Here is an 11536-nt window from a genome sequence, read left to right as displayed (position 1 = left end):
CCCATGGTCTTCTGTTAAGTTTCTCAGGATCCATATAAGAGTGAAAACATATGGTATCTATCTTTCTCTCTATGACTTATTTCACTTAGTATAACACTCTCCAGTTCCATCCACGTTGCTACAAAAGGCCGTATTTCATTCTTTCTCATTGCCAAGTAGTATTCCATTGTGTATACAAACCACAATTTCTTTATCCATTCATCAGTTGATGGACATTTAGGCTCTTTCCATAGTTTGGCTATTGTTGCAAGTGCTGCTATCAACACTTGTCTCTGTATTTATTAGGGATATTACCCTGTAGTTTTCTTTTCTTGTAGTGTCCTAATCTGGCTTTGAGGTCAAAGTAATATTAGTCTTGTAAAATACATTTGGGAGTTCTCCCTCCTCTTTGATTTTCAAGAAGATTTTGGGAATAATTGGAATTAATTTTTCTTTAAATCTCTGGTAGAATTCACCAGCAAAATCATCTAGTTTTAAGCTTTTCTTTATTGGGATTATTTTTACTGAATTATAGTAGACATCAAAAGTATATTACATTTAGGTACACAAGATAATAATTTGATATTTGTATACATTATGAAATGACATCATGATAGGTCTACTTAATATCACCATACAAATTTATTACAGTATTACTGACTGTAGTCCCTATTCTGTACATTACATCACCATGATTTATTTTATAAATTGAAGTTGGTACCTCATATTACACTTCACCAATTTAATTCATTCCCATGTGTCCCTCATCTCTGGCAACTGCCAGTTTGTTCTTTCTATCTATGAGTCTGTTTCTATTTTGTTTTATTTATTCCTTTGTTCTGGGTTTTTTTTAGATTTCACATATACACGAAATCATTTGACATCTGTCTGTCTCTGTCAGAATTATTTCACTTAGCATAATACCTCCAGGTTTATCCATGTTGTTGTAAATGGCAAGATCTGGTTCTTTTTCATGGATGAATAATATCCCATTGTGTGTGTGTGCATGTGTACATATCATATCTTCTTTATCCATTCATCTATTAATGGACATTTATGTTGCTTCCCTATCTTGGCTATTGTAAATAATGCTGGAAGGAGCATATAGATGCATGTATCTTTTTGAATTAGTGCTCTTGATTTCTTTATATAAATACCCAGAGGTGGAATTGGAATGTATCTTGGTGTATTTTACATGGAATTCTCTTGGCTTCCTGGACCTGGATGTCTGCTTCCTTTCTCAGATTATGGAAGTTTTCATCCATTATTACTTCAAGTAACTTTTCTGGCTCTTTCTCTCTTCTCCTTCTGGAAGTCCAATAATGAAAATATTACACTGTTTGATATGGCCCCAGAGGTGCCTTAAGGTTTCTCACTTCTTTTAATTCCATTTTCATTTTACTGTTCTCTGGGTGTTTTACATTGTTTTGTCTTCCAGCTCAGTGATTTATCCTTCTATTTCATTTATTCTGCTGTTTAACCCCTCTGCTGTATTTTTCAATTCAATTATAACTTCTGTTTGCTACTTTCTTATACTTTCTATATCTTTGTTGAAGTTTTTGATGTGGTTACACATTCTTCTCCTGAAATTGGTGATCATCTTTATGACCATTGCTTTAAATTCTTTATCAGGTAGGTTGCTTATCTATTTCATCAGGTTTTTTTTCCCTAGGGTTTTGCCTTGTTCTTTGGTTTGGAACATATTCTTCTGTTTCCTCATTTTGCCTGTCTCTCTGTGATTTTATATATATATATATATATATATATATATATATATATATATATACTTCTGGGACACACATATATATATATGGAAATGGCCACCTCTCTCCTCAATTTTTAAGGAATGGTCTTATGTAGGAGTACTCCTATGTGTCCCAGAAGCACTGGGACCACCAGAGCCAGGTGCTATATAGGCATATCTCATGTGGACTGTGTGTAATTGCCAGCTTGATAGGGCTGTGGCCACTCTGAAGGGAGGGCAGGGTGGGGACACTCACCACATGCAGTTGTATCTCAGTCTCTGCACTAGGTAGATGGGGCTAAGTGTTCTTGCCCAAGCTAATTAAAGATTGAGTACTATGAAGAAAAGTTGGGTCTTGAGGCACTCACAGCTCAGCTTGGCTCTACTTCTGTGTAGGGAGGGTGGGGCTTAGGGTGATTGCCCATCCTGGCTCTACATGGAGTATGTATGATTCAGGGCACTTGCCAAACCCAGCTGTAGCTTGGCTGCTATGTGAGGGGAGTGGGTCTTTAGGCACTTGACTGTCCCATTTGCATCTCTGTTGCTGAGCAAAAAGATTGGTACTCAGGATACTTGCCCATTCTGATGGTACCTTTGGTCTCTACCTGAATTGGATGGGACTTGGGGTGCTCAACTGCCCCTATTGTGCCTTTGGTGATGTGAAGGGTAGGCAGGGTGTTCACCTAGCCCAGTTACAGTGCAATGTGGGAAGAGCACATGCCAGAGCTAACAGACTAGAGAAAGGGCACCAAAAATTATGCCGTTTATCTCTCTCACCAGCAGGTTAGGTTGCATTTGCAAAAAATGGAATCTTCCAGCACTTTCATACCTGGATAAAATCCCTGTAGGTCTCTGTCTCTCTGTCAGCTTTTTAGAAGTTAATTAGTCTCCCTTACTTATGGTCCAGACACTTTTCAATCTATTTTGTTTGCTCTGCATCTCAGGGTGTGTGGGTTTGTGCACAAATCTTTTAGAGGTGGAATCATTTAACCCTATAGTTCTATTCTTCTCTTAACCCCCATTGATTTTCAAAACCAGACTTTTGGGGGGCTTGTATTTAAGGGTAAGGGTGACTGGTGAGGGACACACACCCTTCACTCCTCAAAGTAATGTCCCATATTTTGGGGATTTCTCCTTATTGTGGGATCACTGTTTCTGGTGTGGGGTCTTGGACAAGGCCATGTCTCTGCTTCTCTTATTCTTCACCATGTGTCTCCTTGTCTTTCATTGTAAAGGTGTTGTTCATCAAGTTCTCAGGTCCTTTTTAGAGAAAAATTATTTCATATGCCACTGTAAATTTGTGTGTCCATCGTGAAGGTGAGTTCGGGATCATTGTATGCCACCATCTTGAATCTTCCCCTTTGTTGATAAGTTTTTGATTACTGCTTCAATGTCCCTGTTATTGCTCTGTTCAGATATTTTATTACTTCATGATTCAGTCTTGGAAAGCTGTGTGTTTCTACAAATTTATCCATTTTATTTCTTATAAACTAGTTGGTGAACTTATAATTGTTCATAGTAGTCTCTTACAATTCTCTGAATTTCTGTGGTATTAATTATATTATTTCTTTCATTATAATTTTAATTTTAGCCATCTTTTTTCTTAATCTAGTTAAAGATTTGTAATTTTTAAAATCTTTTTAAAAAGCCAACTCTCACTTTCATTATCGTTTCTATTGCCTTTCTAATTTCTATTTTATTTCTGCTCTAATATTAATAAATATTGCCTATCTTCTTCTAACTTTGAACATAGCTTGTTTTTCTTTTTTAGTTACTTAATGTGTAAATTTAAGTTATTTATTTGAGACCTTTCTTTTCTCTTTATGTATATATTTTTTGTTTTGTTTTGTTTTTTACTTTCCTCTTAAGAATTCTTTAATTGCTTCTCACAAGTTTTGGTGTGTTCTGTTTCATTTTCATTTTTGTCTAAAGATATTTTTTTAATTTGCCTTTTTATTTCTCCTTGGTCCATTGGTTCTTCAGAAGTATGTTAATATCCATGAATTTGTGATTTTTTTCAGCTTTTCCCTGTCATTTATTTTTAGGTTCATACCATTGTGGTGGGAAAAGACACTTGATATAATTTCATTCTTCTTGAGTACACTAAAACTTGTTTCGTACTCTAAAATATGATCAAGCCTAGAAAATAGTCCATGAATACTTGAGAAGAATATGTATTCTGCTGTTATTGGGTGGAATTGTCTGTATATATCTCTTAGGCTTATTTGGTTCATAGTGATTTACAAATCTGCTGTTTCCTTATTTATTCTCTATCTGGATGATGTTTCCATTGTTGATAGTGGAATATTAAAGTCCTCAAGTGTTGTTATAGTGTTGTTTATTTATCCTTTTAGTTCTGTTAGAATTTGGTTTACATATGTAGGCACTACAATTTTGGGTGGAAAATTGTTTATAATTGTTATATCCTGCTTGTAAATTGGCCTCTTTATTATTATATAATGGTCTTCTTTGTCTATTATTACCATTTCTAGCTTAAAGTCTATTTTGTCTAATAAAAATATAACTAACCATGCTTTCTTTTGGTTATCATTTCCTGGAAATAACTTTTTCCATCCCTTCCTTCTCAGTATATGTGTCTTTAAAAATGAAGTGAGTCTCTTTTACACAGCATATCATTAAATCTTTTTAAAAATCCATTCAGCTACTATTTGTCTTTTGATTGGAGAATTTAATCCATTTATATTTAAAGTAATTATTGATAGGTAAAGACTTACTATTGCCATTCTGCTTATTGCTTTTAGATTGTTTTATAGATTTTTTTTCTTTGCTTCCAATCTTGTTATTTGCTTTTGCAATTTGACAATACTTTGTAATGGTATACTTTATCTTAAGGTTTTGTGTATTTACTAGAGTTTTTTGTTTTAATTGTTACCATGTGGCTTATATGGAATATCTTATCTTTATAATGTCCTATTTCAGGCTGATAACTTAACTTTAATAAGACACATAAAATTTATTCTTTCACACATCTCCCTCATATATTAGGTTATTGATGTTACTATTTATGTTTTATGTTGTGTACCCAATAACAAATTGTTGTAGCTATGTTTATTTTAATGTCAATTATTTTTTACCTTTTAAACTATACTTGTAAGTGAATTATGTACCACCATTACAGTATAGGAAATATAATTTTGACTACTATATTTTTAACATTACCAGTGAGTTTCACACATGTGTTCATATACTTTTAAGATGTTAATTCACATCCTTTTATTTTTGCTTGAAAAAATGCATTTTAGCACTTCTTACAAGACATGACTAGAAGTGATGTATTTCATCAGTTTTGTTTATTTGAGAAAGTTTTTATTTCTCTTTTATTTTTGAAGAAAACCATTGCTGGATATAGTATTTTTGATTTACAAAATTTTCTCTCAGTATTTTATACATATTATCCCTTGCTTTACTGGCCTGAAAAGTTTTTTGTTGAGCTATCCACTGATAGTATTTTTTTTTTAATTCTTTTTTTCAACGTTTATTTATTTTTGGGACAGAGAGAGACAGAGCATGAACGGGGGAGGGGCAGAGAGAGAGGGAGACACAGAATCGGAAACAGGCTCCAGGCTCTGAGCCATCAGCCCAGAGCCCGATGCGGGGCTCGAACTCACGGACCGCGAGATCGTGACCTGGCTGAAGTCGGACGCTTAACCAACGGAGCCACCCAGGTGCCCCCACTGATAGTATTTTAAGGATTTTCTGTGTATGGGATGAGTCACTTTTATATTCCTGCTTTCAAAACTCTAATTTTGTTTGAGTTTTGATAATATCATTAAAATGTATCTTGGTGTGGTCCTTTACATGTCCAACATATTTGTGGTCCTTTGGACCTCATGAACTTGGATGTTCATATTTTTCCCTATGTTTGGGAAGTTCTCAGCCTTTATTGCTTTACATATGTTTCCTGTCTCTTTTCCTTACTACTGTTATTATGGAATTCCCATAATGCATATATTCTTTCTTTTGATGGCACCACATAAGTCCTGCATGCTTTCTTCACACTTTTTCACTTTTTCTCTTTTTGCTACTCTGGATAATTTCAAATTAACATTTTGTAGCTTGTTTATTTATTAAATTATTATTTAAATTCCACTTAGTTAACATAAAGTGTAATATTAGTTTCAGGTATACAATACAGTCATTCAAAACTTCCACACATTACTCACTGGTTGTCAAAAGTGTCCTCTTTAATCCTCATTACCTATTAAACCCATCCCCACATCCAACTCCCTTCTGGAAATGAAAAGTTTGTTCTCTATTGTTAGGAGCCTATTTCTTGGTTTGACACAATCTCTTTTTTATTGTTCCTTTGCTTGTTTATTTTGTTTCTTAAATTCCACATATGAGTGAAATCATATGGTCTTTGTCTTCCTATGATTTATTTCACTTAACACTAAACTCTCTAGTTCTACCCATGTCATTGAAAATGACAAGATTTCATTTTTTCATATAGCTGAGTAATCCATTGTGTGTATATATATATTATATATATGTATATAATTCTTCATATATATACAATTCTTCATATATGTATATAATTCTTTATCTATTCTTCAGCCAGTGGATATGTAAGCCATTCTCATAATTCAGTTATTGTAGATAATGCTTCTATAATCATCATAGTGCATGTTTCCCTTTGATTTTGTATCTTTGCATTTTTTGGGTAAATAACTAGTAGTGCAATTGCTGTATCAAAGGGTAGTTTTATTGTTTATTTATTTATTTATTTATTTAAATTCAAGTTACTTAACATATAGTGTAATATAAGTTTCCAGAGTAGAACCCAGTGATTCATCACTTACACAGAACACTGAGTGTTCATCCCAACAAGTGTCCTCCTTAATGCCCATCACCAATTCAGCCTATCCACCCAGCCCACCTCCCTTCCAGCAGCCTTTGGTTTGTTCTCTGTATTTAAGAGTCTCTTACAGTTTGCCTCCCTCCCTGTTTGTATCTTATTTTTCCTCCCCTTGCCCTATGATCATCTGCTGTGTTTCTCAAATTCCACAGATGAGCGAAATTATGTGATATCTTGTCTTTCTCTTATTGACTTATTTTGTTTAACATAATACACTCTCTAGTTCCAGCAACATTGTTGCAAATAGCAAGACTTCATTCTTTTTCATCACTAAGTAGTATCCCATTGTATGTATGTATGTGTGTATATGTATATATATACCACATCTTCTTTATCCATTCATCAGTTGATGAAAATTTGGGCTGGTTCCATAGTTTAGCTATTGCCAAAAGTGCTGCTATCAACATTGGGGTGCATGTACTCCTTCGAATCAGCATTTTCATATTCTTTGAATAAATACCTAGTAGTGCAATTGGTGAGTCATAGGGTATTTCTATTTTTAATCTTTTGAGGATCCTACATACTGTTTTCCAGAGTTGATGCACCATTTTGCACTCCCATCAACAGTGCAAAAGTGTCCTCCTTTCTCCACTTCCTAACATCTGTTGTTGCCTGAGTTGTTCATTTTAGTCATTTTGACAGGTGTGAGGTGGTATCTCATAGTGGTTTTGAGTTTTATTTTCCTGATGATAAGTGATATTGAGTATCTTTTCATGTGTCTGTTAGCCATCTGGATGTCTTCTTTGGAAAAGTGTCTATTCATGTCTTCTTCCCATTTCTTCACTGTTGTTCAATATAGTATTGAAAGTCTTAACCTCAGCAATCAGGCAACAAAAAGAAACAAAAAAAAACATCCAAGTTGGCAAGGAAGAAGTCAAATTTTCACTCTTCACAGATGACAGGACATTCTGCATGGAAAACCCAAAAGATTATACCAAAACACTACTACATCTAATGCATGAATTCATCAAAGTCGCAGGATATAAAATCAATGTACAGAAATTAGTTTCATTTCTATACAGCAATAATGAAACAGAAGAAAGACATATCAAGGAATCTATCCCATTTACAATTGCACCAAAAAAATAAGATACCTAGGAATAAACCTCATTGAAAAGGTGAAAGACCTGTGTGCTAAAAACTACAGAAAGCTTCTGAAAGAAATTGAAGAAGACACACACAAGAAAATGGAAAAATATTCCATGTTCATGGATTGGAAGAACAAATATTGATAAAATGTTGATAATACCAAAAGCAATCTATACATTCGATGCAATTCCTATCAAAATAACACCAGCATTCTTCACAAAGCTAGAACAAACAATCCTAAAATTTGCATGGAACCACAAAAGTCCATGAATAGCCAAAGCGATGTTTAAAAAGAAAAAGCTGGAGGCATCACAATTCCGGACTTCAATCTGTATGTATTACAAAGCTGTAATCATCACCAAAGTATGGAATTGGCACAAAAACAATGGAACAAAATAGAGAACCCAGAAATGGACCAACAAATCTTTGGCCAACTAATCTTCGACAAAACAGGAAATAGTATCCAATGGATAAAAGACAGTCTCTTCAGCAAATGGTGCTAGGAGAACTGGACAGCAACATGCAGAACAATGAAACTGGGCCACCTCTTATGCCATACAAAAAAGTAAAGTCAAAATGGATGAAACACCTAAATTTGAGACAAGAAACCATCAAAATCCCACAGATGAAAACAGGAAGAAACCTCTTTGACCTAGGCCACAACAACTTCTTCATTGACATGTCTCCAATGGCAAGGGAAATAAAAGCAAAAATGAACTATTAGGACTTCATCAAGATAAAAAGTTTCTGCACAGTGAAGGAAACAATCAACAAAACTAAAAGGCAACCAACATAATGGGAGAAGATATTTGTAAATGACATATTGGGTAAAGGATTAGTATCCAAAATCTAAAGAACTTATCAAACTCAATGCCTCCCTCTCTGTTTTTATTTTATTTTTCTTTCTCTTCCCCTATGTTTATCTGTTGTGTTTCTTAAATTACATACATGAGTGAAATCAATGATATTTATCCTTCTCTTCCTGACATTATGCCACTCCCTTCTGGCTTGCCAAGTTTCTGTGAAAATATTTGCAGCTAACTTTAATGGTTCTTTCCATGTAAGTTAGGGACTTATTTTGTCTTGTTGATTTTAGAATATTTTTATTCATTGCAGTATTTTTCAAATTTAACTGTAATATGTCTTCGTGTTGGCCTGCTTTTGTTGATTTTGATGGAATTTCTCTGTGCCTCCTGCATTTAGATGTCTATTTCCCTCCCCAGATTAGGGAAAATTTCAGCTATTATTTCCTCAGATTAAACCTTCTGCCCCCTTTCCTCTTTCTTCTTCTTCTGGAATAATGTTATTAAGTTTGATGGAGTCACTAAGTTCTCTAAGTCTACTCTCATTATCCATCATTATTTCTTTTTTCAGCTTCGTCATTTATTCATTCTTCTGCTTCATCCATCCTTTTGTTCATCATGTCCACTTTGTTTTTGAATTTCAGTTATTGTATTTTTCATTTCTGTTAGATTGGTTTTCTTTTAAGAGAGAGAGAGCAGGAGAGAGGGGAAAAAGGAAAGAGAGAGAGAATTCCAGGCAGGCTCCATGCTGAGCATGGAGCTCAGTGTGGGACTCAATCCCATGACCTTAGGATTATGACCTGAGCCAAAATCAAGAGCTGGACGCTCAAGCAACTGAGCCACCCAGGTGCCCCATGACATATTGCTTTTAACTCCTTTGTGTCTACATTAAGGATGTCCTTTCTGTCTTCCATGCTTTTCTCAAGTTCAGGGAGTATCTTTATGATTATAGTTTTAAATTCTCCATTAAGCATATAACTTATACCTGTTCATGACTTTTCTTGTTCTTTCTTTCGGGATTGGTTCCTTCATCTTGGCATTTTGCCTAGGTCTTTGGATTCTTGTCTGTGTTAGAAAAGCCTGTTTATGTTTCTTGCTCCTGAGAGTAATGGTTTTATGAAAAAGAGGTCCAATAATGTCCAGAGCCTGGTGCGTCAGGGAGTCTCTGGTGTGTGCTGCATGCACTCTGCTGCTATGTTTGAGCTGCTCTGTGTCTCAGGTTATTTGTCTCCAGAGGTTCTCCTTGCCTGCAGTGGGCAGTGTTTGGACCTCCACCAGAGTGTTGAGAGTTTTAACTAGGTGTGCTTTGGTCTTTTGTTAAATGACACTATATGCTACTTCTACTAGAACTAAAGCCTTGCAGAAGTCTATGATCTGGGGACTTAATGTATTTGGGGATTTCTGCTGGTCTTCAAGAGGGGAAGCAGCCCTCTGTACTGGTCTTTAGGCACACCTGCTTAAGAAAAGCATTTCCAGCAGAGCACAAGAGTGCTGGATTTGGGGTAAGCAAGTTAGACAGCCAGTGTTGCAGCTTTGCTTTTTTACTAAGGTTGGTGTCTGCTGACAAGCTGGAAAGGGAAATGGTCCTGGTAGCTCTTTTGTCCCAGGAGAGAGGAGTCCATCTTTGCTGCTCTCAGGCAAGCACTTCCAGAAGAGCAAATAATTTTTCTTCATACATCCTAGGCATTTTTTCAGATCACTGTTTTCACACTATCTCTGGGTTACTTGCTTGCCTGAAGAAATGCAGTGCACTTTGACCTTTATCCCAGCCAACACTTCTGAGTTTCAAAACTCCAAACTTTAGGGACCTGGTGTTGTGGGAAACTGCGCTTTTCTGGGAGAGGTCTCACCACGCTGGGACTGATGCAGGTTTGACTGAGAATGGTAGTGGCCCAGAATGCAGGATCATGTGATATTGGACAAAGCAGGCTAAATAGCCAGTGTCAGGGTTAGCTGTCCTCAGTGGGTGTCTCTGCACTTATGCTGAGAGCCTGAGGAGTGAAATGTCACCCACTGGCTCTTTTATCTCCGGATAGACAATGCCACCTCTCACAGATGCACTCCCAGAAGAGCAGGGTCTATCCTCATATGCCTTTGGTGATCTTCCATTTGTGCCATCTGTCCCATGGTTGCTTGCCTGTCTTCTCTCTAGGAGTAGAGCAGCACCCTCATGTCTCCCTCCCAGCCAAGACTGTGGCCCTTAAAACTTCAGTCTTTGAGCCTTGCTGGTTGTAAAAACTCATGAAAATCAGCTCCTCTTGTTTTTCCAGCCATTGGCTTTGGGGAAGTATTCTCTTTGTGCATATATCTGTGGTTCCTCTCTCTAGCGCCTTTCTTCACGACCATAGCTCTGTCCCCTCTGCAATACCTTCAATCCATTTTGCCATCAAACCACTTTTCCAAAGTTCTTACCTTCCTCAGTGTGGCCTTTTGTTTCCTTCTAGTTGTGCGATTTGTTGTATCAGTCCTCAGGTGGACTTCTTGGGTATTCGACATGATTTGGTAAGTAGGTAGTTGTGCTCAAGGGATTAGGCAAGCCTAGGATCTTCCTACTACTCTCTCATATTTGTTCCCCACCTCAAATCATAATTTTTTTAAAAGATTGAAGAATGGTAAAACCTAAATATCCTTAATCATGAGATTTGACTGCCAAATCATTTTTCTTAAACATTTTAAATATTTTATACTTACACACCACTGTCTTTCCTGATATTAACTAAAAAATAAAAATACCAAAGAACAGCAAGAACGTGGCATTTATGATAGAGGTGTTCTTATGTTCAACAATTGGGAAATCAACACATATTACAGCTGATGAAACTCAGCTGTTACTCTATTCTTTTCTACTGTAATTGGTATCATTTTACTTATGATATGGTATTTATAGAGTCTAGTGTGACATACTGCGTTTGAGTTCACTCTTTTGTTGTAAAATTTCATGTGGCATTTCTTTAAATCTGAATGTGTTAAGAACTATTAATCAGAAGTTTAATAAATATGCTACTACTTAAAAGTTCAGATAGAAAGAAGTTTTGAGGTACCAGT

The sequence above is a fragment of the Lynx rufus genome, unplaced genomic scaffold (genome assembly GCF_022079265.1).
Source record: "Lynx rufus isolate CCGP_SWC_20201006 ecotype Redwood Valley unplaced genomic scaffold, mLynRuf1.p SCAF_14, whole genome shotgun sequence".
NCBI classification, from domain to species: Eukaryota; Metazoa; Chordata; class Mammalia; order Carnivora; family Felidae; genus Lynx; species Lynx rufus.
This window is presented reverse-complemented; position numbering follows the sequence as displayed.